The following is a 10670-nucleotide window of genomic DNA, read 5'->3' on the forward strand; positions in this document are numbered from 1 at the left end:
TATGCTTTAGGAGAGACAATTCTTGGCAGGATACTGCAAGGAAACAAATGATACAGAGGGAAACAAAATCTTTAATAATTTGTCCTACGTATAACTTTGTCTCAAGCTGGGATAAATTGCTACCAAGCACAGTCATGAGTATCTAGTAACTCCTGTTTAATTTCAATTATTACATAGCGGGTTGGGAAACCGGTCCATTACGGGCCCTTATCATCCTATAAAGCAATCGTGGTTTTCAGAGCGGAAATAACAAAAACTGTTATTTCTACAAAACATTTTACTGAGATTCCATTCTCATTTTTTAAAAAATACAAACCCATATTTGATGTTGTTTCCCCCCCCCTTTCTGCCATACGGAAAGTTTTTGTTTGTTTGTTTCAAGCAAATCTTTTTCAATAAGAAGCCAACAGTTCTTGGCTTCTAGTTCAGACACACGATTCTGTATTCCCAGAAAATATGGACAAGTATTGTTCATGAGAGGCTTCTTTCTTTATTTACATGGTGTGCATGTGTAAAATGCCTTCATGTCGCAGCCGACTTATGGCGACCCCTTTTGGGGTTTTTATGGCAAGAGACTAACAGAGGTGGTTTGCCAGCGCCTTCCTCTGCACAGCAACCCTGGTATTCCTTGGTGGTCTCCCATCCAAATACTAACCAGGGCTGCTTAGCTTCTGAGGTCTGACAAGATCAGGCTAACCTGGGCCATCCAGGTGGAGACCTTAGGATATTCAAACAGCCTGTAAACTTTAGGACAGGGAAGCCCTTATCTCTGCCACACCACCCAAAAGCACATGAGGCGCACACATGAACAGATTAGGGTTGCCAACCTCCAAGTACTAGCTGGAGATTCCTTATTACAACTGATCTCCAGCTGATAGAAATCAGTTCCCTGGGAGAAAATGGCCGCTTTGGCAATTGGACTCTATGGCATTGAAGTCCCTCCCCTCCCCAAACCCCACCCTCCTCAGGCCCTGCCCCCAAAACCTCCCACTGGTGGTGAAGAGGGACCTGGAAACCCTAGCACAGATAGACAGAAACAGTCAACATTTATTCATTTAATTTTATTTATTTATTTAGAAGAAGAAGAGTTGGTTTTTATATGCCGACTTTCTCAACCACTTAAGGAAGAATCAAACTGGTTTACAATCACCTTCCATTCCCTCACCCCACAACAGACACCTTGTGAGGTAGGTGGGGCTGAGAGAGCTCTAAGAGAGCTGTGACTGGCCCAAGGTCACCCAGCTGGCTTCACGTGTAGGAGTGAGGAAATGAACCTGGTTCACCAGATTAGCGTCCACCGCTCACAATGGGGAATCAAACCCAGTTCTCTAGATTAGAGTTCATTTGTACCCCATCTTTCTCCCCAATGGGGAGCCATAGCTGCCTGCTTGCATCGTTCTCCTCTCCTCCATTTTATCTTCACAACAACCTCGTGAGGTAGGTTAGGCTGAGAAAGTGTAACTGGCCCAGTGAGCTTCCAGGGTACAAGTGGGGATCCCAACCCGGGTCTCCCAGATACTAATCTGACATTCTTCACCATTGCATCACACTGGCTCTCAATCAATCACACTGTCCCTTCTACTTGGGGCTGCCAAGCTAGAGGTTGCCAACCTCCAGGTGGTGGCTGGAGATCTCCCACCATTACAACAGATCTCCAGGCGACTGAGATCAGTTCCCCTGGAGAAAATGGCCCCTTTGGCCATTGGACTCTATGGCATTGATGTCCCTCCCCTCTCCAAACTCCGCCCTCCTCTAGCTCCACCCCCAAAATCTCCAGGTATTTCCCAACCCGGAGCTGGCCACCCTATGACAAGCTCCCAGTCAGGACAGGAAGTCACACTCTGAATTCCCTTTTCCTGCCACTGCCTGGAAAAGTGTTTGTGGGTGGGGGAATCAAATTGGACTCTATGTCATTGCAGTCCCCACCCTCCCCAAACCCTGCCCTCCTCAGGCTCCGCCCCAAAAACCTCCCGCAAAGAGGAACCTGGCAACCTAGTCGGGGGAGAGAGGGCCCTGGCCACCCTACTGTACACGGCCCTTGCAGGGTGGGGGATGACAAGGATCCACACTGCTGGATTTGACATATCAACTATCCTGGCCCGTCTTGTGTTTTGTGTATGTGTGTGTGTACAGCAGCAGAAGACTTTCCTTGGCCTAGAAATATCCAGCCCAGACTGTACCTTGAATAGCTGGCCAGTAGTAGCTATTCAGAAGTTGCAACAGGCATCTCCAGTAGCCAATTGGCTCAAGCATCTCGATACAACTTGAATGCTTGCCTTCCTAAGACACCACTGCCCCCTAGCCTTGACTTCTTGAACTACAGCCTAGTCATGGGGCTTATGTCCATCACATCAGCCTGAATATGCCTCATTCATTTAGAAAAGTTCCTTTGTAAAGCAATGAAAGACCTGTATTAGGGGGAGAAGGGCTGAATCCCATTATATCGATGTTTTAAAACTATGTTCTGGGGAGTGCAGGTAATTGTAGGAGCACTGAGTGGAACCACTTTTCTATGAATGTGGATTTCTCTTCCACTTCTTTTGCTCATGAGCTCTTTTGTATTCTTAGTAGCAGATCTCCGAGAGAAGAAACTGGCTTCCACTCACAAATTGGCATTGCTGCAGCTGGATCACAGTGATTGCACATATTTACCTGTAACCACTCCTGTGCTGAATATTCTTTACTTCCAATGTTTGGGTTGAAACTAGCAATTTGGGTGGGGTGGAATGATTCTCCTGACAAATACTTGGAGTCTATGTCAATATTTTTCAGATCTATCTCTACTACATTTTTATCCCATCCTTTCCCCAAAGAGCCCAGAGTGACAAATATATTTCTCTCTTCTTCCATTTTCTTCTCATGTCAACCTTGTGTGACAAGTTAGGCTGAGAGGGGGGGGGGGGGGAGAGAGAGAGAGAGAGAGAGAGAGAGAGAGAGAGAGAGAGAGAGAGAGAGAGAGAGAGAGAGAGAGAGAGAGAGAGAGAGAGAGAGAGAGAGAGAGAGAGAGAGAGAGAGAGAGAGAGAGAGAGAGAGAGAGAGAGAGAGAGAGAGAGAGAGAGAGAGAGAGAGAGAGAGAGAGAGAGAGAGAGAGAGAGAGAGAGAGAGAGAGAGAGAGAGAGACGGAGAAACGGAGAAACGGAGACGCTTCAGGGAGACCAGGGAGCTTTCTAACTAAATGAATATTTGAAACCGGTACAAATGTACTAATCTGACAATTTAACAACTGACACAAAGTACTATTGTCTGCCCATCTATCTGCCTGTCTGTCTGTCCGTCTGTCAATCTGTCTATCGAGACAGCATGGTATAGTGGTTAAGCTGTCAGACTGTGTGTGTGTGTGTGTTAAGTGCCATCAAGTCGCTTCTGAGTCATGGCGATCCTATGAATTAACGTCCTCCAAAACATCCTATCTTTAACAGCCTTGCTCAGGTCTTGCAAATTGAGGGCTGTGGCTTCCTTTATAGAAGAAGAAGAAGAAGAGTTGGTTTTTATATGCCGACTTTCTCTGCCACTTAAGGGAGAATCAAACTGGCTTACAATCACCTTACCTTCCCCTCCCCACAACAGACACCTGTGAGGTAGATGAGGCTGAGACTCACCTAAGGTCACCCAGATGGCTTCGTGTGTAGGTGTGGGGAAACGAATCCAATTCACCAGATTAGCCTCCGCCACTCATGTGTAGGAGTGGGGAATCAAACCCAGTTCTCCCGATCAGACTCCACCGCTCCAAACCACCATACAGTCAATCCACCTCTTGTTGGGTCTTCCTCTTTCCCCACTGCCTTCAACTTTTCCTAGCATGATTGTCTTTCCCAGTGACTCTTGTCTTCTCATAATGTGGCCTCCAAGGAATACCAGGGTCATGATGTGGAGGGAGGCAATGGCGAACCACGTCCGAGCATCTCTTGACTTGAAAACCCTAAGGAGTCACCATAAGTCAGCTGTGACTTGATGGCAAAAAACAAAACAAAACCTCTCTCTAGTGGCTCCTTCTTCTATCCAGCATTAGTCTCATGTGGTTATTATTACCCAATCAGAGACCACATAGTAAACTGGACCATACTACATACCACTTATCTGTTTGATGATGTCACTTTGGTCAAGTGAGGGCAACTAAGGGCAATTTAATCAAACAAGGTACCCTATTTGCACAGAGCTCTTTAAAAATGCCAGAAAAGGGAGCCACTTTTCATCGTTTTCAAAAAATGGATAGAAAACAAGTGAACGGCTTCCGTTCTGCCTAATGTAACTTTTTTTTAAAATCGCATGAACGCAGGCGGAAAATGACAAGCACTTTGTGATATCCAGCGCTCAGTGACTTTGAGGGATCCGAATCCCCAGTGGGAAGCTGCTTACAGCTTCATCTTGAAAAGAGGGTCACATTATACAGATCAATCGCTAATTCAATTAGTCACGAGAAAGCACGGGAAAAAAAGAAAAATTCCATGGGAGAGAATGAGGAGTCAGTTATGGAGGGGTGACTTGGCAAAAACAAGAGGGACCAGAACAAGGGCTTTGATTTTTAATGCATAATGCCCGAGATTCCCATCCTTTTGAACTCAAAACTTTTGACCTGCAATTTATTTTTCAGCAGGTAGGGCTCCCCGGCTGCCTTGTTTGACCAGGCATAAAAAAGTCTTTCCTTGATGTCTAACTAATAAGAGTTTTTGAGGCTGGTTCAATCAATTCAGGCTAAACTATGAAGGTTGCTTTTGATTCATAGCATCTCTCTTTGTGCAAAAGCCAACATTCCTTCACACTATAGGGAGACCGAGAGCCAAAACAGGCACAACCCGGGGGGCTCCGTGTACAGTCCTCCTGTTTTCTTCTTTAAAAATGTGCACAGGATCTTGAGCCAGCGCAGTGCAGTGGTTAAGAGCGGTGGTTTGGAGCAGTGGACTCTGATCTGGAGAACCGGGTTTGATTCCCCGCTCCTCCACATAGGGTTGCCAGGTCCCTCGTTACTATCGGCGGGAGATTTTTGGGGTGGAGCTTGAGGAGGGCAAGGTTTGGGAGGGGTCTTCCATGCCATAGAGTACAATGGCCAAAGCGGCCATTTTCTTCAGGTGAACAGATCTCTATCGGCTGGAGATCAGTTGTAATAGCAGGAGATCTTCTGCTATTACCTGGAGGTTGGCAACTCTACCTCCACATGAGCAGCGGAGGCTAATCTGGTGAACTGGATTTGTTTCCCAACTCCTACATATGAAGCTGGATGGGTAACCTTGGGCTAGTCACACTCTCTCAGCCCCACCTACCTCACAGGGTGTCTGTTGTGGGGAGAGGAAGGGAAGGTGATTGTAAGGTAGTTTGATTCTTCCTTAAGTGGTAGAGAAAGTCAGCATATAAAAACCAACTCTTCTTCTTCGCCTTCTTCTTCGAGGTGGGGGCTAACATGAGTGGGTCAGTATTAGGGATCGGGGCCCAATTCCGTAAAGGGATCCCCAATACTTAACTTTCTGCTACTAATTCAGAGGGAATGGATCGTTCCTCTTGAACTATAGAGAATTGAGATCACACACACGCACAAAAGGCACAAAGCATTTGTCTTTGTGTTAAACAATCTTTACTCTATTTTCCTGTCATGAAATGGACTACAGAGATCCAATTTGCCCTATTGGGTTAAAATTACCAGTCCTGATACTGAGCCTATATGCTTGTTCCATCGAGGGCTCTGTTGTGTTGTTTCTCTCATTCTGTAATCGAATTGTGTTGCATTTGTTTGTTGTATGTATTACGTACGTATTATAATGTTTTACTGTGTGCGGTATATTGTTTAGTGCACTACGCATGTTCATGTTGTGTATACTGCTCTGCTCTGCTCTGATTGCATTGTTTATATAATCCACTGAGCCTCTGAAAGAAATGCAGACTACGGATGAAGTAAATCTAGAAATAAATGAAATAGCACCAATTTCATGTTGGGACAACAGAGTGGCTTTAAACCCTTCTCTCCTGTGCCATGATTCTGATCTTAATTGGATTCCCATGTCATGGTTATTTTAAAAAAATAACCACTTGGGAGCTCTTACACAGTACCCATGGCTTACCATTTGCCCAGTTGCAGTGGGCGATCTTTTGATCTCAGTCCCCTATCCTTGATAATTTGAGGATTGGGGGGTGTTGATGGTGAAGATCTAGGAATTTCCCCCAGTCTCTATGGCAAAGACCATAGAGATTGGGGGGATTCCTAGAGCATCACCCAGAAGTGATGTCACTTCCTCCATGATGCTCCAGGATTTTCCCCAATAAAGACTATAGAGATTGGGTAAATTCATGGAAGTGACATCATATTCCCTCGAAACTCCATGCTTCAAGGCACTGGATCCCAAATCTCCGAGCATTTGCTGGTGTAGGATAGGCAACCTTATAATACCCCCAGCATGTTGTCTTGTTTTCCCCCAAGGGACAGAATCTAGACTGGGTGTATTCAAATAGCAACAGTGTTAACTTTTGGTGGTCAGGTTAACTTTTGGAGAGCCAGCATGGTGTAGTGGTTATGAGCGGTGGTCGGTGGACTCTAATGTAGAGAACTAGGTTTGATTCCCCACTCCTCCACAGAGTGGTGGTCTCTAATCTGGTGAACCGAGTTGGTTTCCCCTCTCCTACATATCAAACCTGCTGGGTGACCTTGGGCTAGTCACAGTTCTCTGAACTCTTTCAGCCCCACCTACTTCACAAGGTGTCTATTGTGGGGAGAGGAAGGGAAGGAGATTGTAAGCCTTGCCTACTCCTCCTACTACTCCTCCTCCTTCTTCTTCTTCTTTGACTACTACTACTGGAATCACTGGGGACAAAAAGTCAGCACATGCCCAGTACGATGGTGTAAGGCATCATGATGCATGACATACACTAGGCAAGGCAATATCTTTTCCTGCGTATGAATCACAGGTCCCCCAGAGGCAGCATAAGAACACTCAGATGCAACATATTTCATTCATTCATTTAACTTTGTTTACAGTCCACCTTTCCCGCTGAGACTCAAGGCAGATTGGTAGGAAGTGCTGTCAAGTTGAAGCTGAGTTACAGCAACCCCGTGGGGTTTTCAAGGTAAGAGAAGAACAGGTAAGGTTTGCCATTGCTTGCCTCTGCATAGCAACCCTGGACTTATTTGGTGGTCTCCCATTCAAAGACTAACCAGGGCAGACCCTATTTTCTTCCACCAAATATAATGGATATAACCAATGATGCAACAAAACCGGATTACAAAATTAGGGAACAATGCTCTAGGAACACCATTCAATACAAAAAATTAAAACCAAATTACATGTTTTTTGGAGAACAATGAGGTCAAACAGTATATTACATACCATAAACCATGGATCAATAGTAGACCAGAGAACTGGAAAAGAGTGCAGTAGAGACAGCATAATAGGCAAGATGAACAATGCCATTTTAAACAAAGATCCAGGAACTCGGGTGATCATTTATCTACTCTACATTCCATCTACTGTGTGCTGGTTCAAAGCAATGGTTGGAAAGCATCAGCTATAGCAATTTTGCTGAAGTTAAGAAGGGAAAGGGGAAGGAAGGTGACATGGTCTAGCCCAATCTCATCAGATCTGGGAAGCTCAGTAAGGTGTAGTGGAGCCAGCATGGTGTAGTGGCTAGGAGTGGTGGACTCTAATCTGGAGAACCGGGATTGATTCCCCACTCCTCCACATGAGCGGCGGACTCTAGTTGGTGAACCGCGTTGGTTTCCCCACTCCTACATGTGAAGCCAGCTGGGTGACCTGGGGCCAGTCACAGTTCTCTCTGAACTCTCTCAGCCCCAACTACCGCACAAAGTGCCTGCTGTGGGGAGGGGAAGGCAAGGCAATTGTAAGCCAGTTTGAGACTCTTTTAAAGGTAGAGAAAATCGGGATATAAAAACCAGCTCTCCTCCTCCTGTCCTCTTCCTCTTCCTCCTCCTCCTCTACTACTACTTCTTCTTCTTTTTCTTCTTCTTCTTCTCATTAAACCCTTCTGAGGAAGACGTAAAAACAAATTCGGGAGGGGGAGAGCATGCAACTTTGACTTTTACTAATTTCTAATGTGTGTTTTGCTTCTAGCCATAGAATCGGACCTCTCAGCTACCTGGAGATAAATTATTGTCCACCGACGACCCCAATGGCTGCTTTCCCCCGATACAATAAAGAGAGTGCTTAAAATTACATGACCAGGTAGCACCCAGCAGAGCAACCTTTTCAGAGCCAAATGAATTTTTTGGACCATTTTGGTCAAAGCTGCTCTTAACCATATGGGGGTGGATTCGAATAAAGGACCAACACTGACTGTGGGGGCATTCTCCTGCACCTCGGGAAGTTTTGTTGAATGAAACTCCCGAGGCAGGGGAGCTTCAAAGGAAAAAGGACCTGCTGTTTGATCAAAAGGAATGTACAATGTGACTTGCTTTCTTCCCCACGAGGACAAATGGCTCCCTCCCCCATTTTTAGTTTTGCAACTTCTTTCTTTTTGAGGACTAAGATCCGCTTCTTGCCGAGTACACATAAACACATGAAGCTGCCTTATACAGAGTCAGGCCATCAAAGTCAGTATTGTCTACTCAGACTGGCAGTGGCTCTCCAGGGTCTCAGGCAGAGGTCTTTCACATCACCTACTTGCCTAGTCCCTTTAACTGGAGATGCCGGGGATTGAACCTGGGACCTTCTGCATGCCAAACAGATGTTCTACCGCTGAGCCACAGCCCCTCCATAGGGATACCAGCCTCCATGTGGGATAGGGTTGCCAACCTCCAGATACTAGCTGGAGATCCCGCTATTAAAACTGACCTCCAGCCGATAGAGATCAGATCACCTGGAGAAAATGGCCACTTTGGCAATTGGACTCTATGGCATTGAAGTCCTTTTCCTCCCCAAACCCCACCCTCTTCAGGCTCTGGACCCAAAAATCTCCTGCCGGTGGTAGGAGGTGTAGTGATTAAGAGCGGTGGTGTGGAACAGTGGAGTCTGATCTGGAGAACCGGGTTTGATTCCCCACTCCTCCACATGAGCGGCGGAGGCTAATCTGAAGAACCGGGTTGGTTTCCCCACTCCTACACATGAAGCCAGCTGGGTGACCTTGGGCAAGTCACAGTTCTGTTAGTTCCCCTAGAGAAAATGGCCACTTTGGAAGGTGGACTGTATGTAGGGTTGCCAGGTCCCTCTTTGCCACCGGTGGGAGATTTTTGGGACGCAGCTTGAAGAGGGCGGTGTTTGGGGAGGGGAGGGACTTCAATGCCATAGAGTCCAATTGCCAAAGTGGCCATTTTTCTCCAGGCAACCTGATCTCTATCAGCTGGAGATCAGTTGAATTAGCAGGAGATCTCCTGTTACTACCTGGCAGTTGGCAACCCTAACAGTATGGCATTATACCTCAGTGAGGTCCCTCCCCCTCAAACCCTGCCCTTCCTAGGCTTCACTCTCCCAATAGCCAGGTATTTCCCAACCCAGTGCTGGCAACACCAGCCCCATCCCAGGGAGGTGAGAAACTTCTGCTCACCGTCCTTTCCTCCCTCCATACAGTGAGGAGGCATGAGGAAAGGATGGAGTTTGCTTGCCATCTTCCTTCCCCTCCCTCTCTGTGCCACACGGAGGTGGGAAGGAATCCCTCACCTGCCCTCTTCTTACTCCCCTCCACACCTTGCAGAGGCGAGAGGTCACAGTTGCCTGTGCTCTGTGTGAACCTGTTGCTGGGTTGCCAACCTCCCGCTATTTCAACTGATCTCCAGCCGACAGAGATCCGTTCACCTGGAGAAAATGGCCGCTTTGGCAATTGGACTCTATGGCATTGAAGTCTAGGGTTGGCAGGTCCCCTTTGCCATTGGGAGGTTTTTGGGGTGGAGCCTGAGGAGGGTGGTGTTTCGGGAGGGGAGGGACATCAGAGATCAGTTCACCTGGAGGAAATGGCGGCTTTGGCAATTGGACTCTATGGCATTGAAGTCCCTCCCCTCCCCAGACCCCGCCCTCCTCAGGCTCCACCCCAAAAACCTCCTGCCAGTGGCGAAGAGGGACCTGGCCACCCTATTTGTTGTTATGACCCCCATTAAGTCAGTCTTGGACTCACAAAAAAGGAACCAAATGAGCCTGAGGAAGAGGTGGTGGAAATATGGTATCTGAACTGTGGAAAACGCTATTGACACCGGCCGGGCAGGGCCTCAGCTTAGCAAAACCCATTCCCTCTCTCTCTTCCAGACAGCGTTTTATGACAATAAGCTCCACACCAGGATTCGAAAGGAGAAATACACTTTGCCAGCTGTGGTATTGATTCTGAACTGATTACTTCTCTCCCTCCCTCTTCCTCTTCGCTCCCCTTGCTCTTTGTGGGATTTCAGTCTTTGAGTCGATTCTGAGCTGCAGCGGAAAGGGAGGCAGAGAAACCCGGACCCGTCTGGGCTGGCAGGCGGCACACCCCTGCCACGGCTGGCAAGAAATGAACCTGCCTTAATGCGATGTATACCAACGAGGCACGCTCAGGAGCGTTTCGCCCAACGGCACTCCGATCCCTGTCCCTTGAAATAGATTTGAAATAGCGGAGGACGCAACTGTGCCGTTTGGGAACAGTGACGTGGCACGAATTCGCAAACCGGAAGACGAGCACGGTCGCTTTGGGAGAGGAAGAAAGGTCTGGCTTGATATAAAAAGCCGGGGGCAGGTTAGTTTTGGGAAATATGGCCCGTGCCTTTCCGTTTT

The sequence above is a fragment of the Euleptes europaea genome, chromosome 6 (assembly GCF_029931775.1).
Source record: "Euleptes europaea isolate rEulEur1 chromosome 6, rEulEur1.hap1, whole genome shotgun sequence".
Lineage (NCBI taxonomy): Eukaryota > Metazoa > Chordata > Lepidosauria > Squamata > Sphaerodactylidae > Euleptes > Euleptes europaea.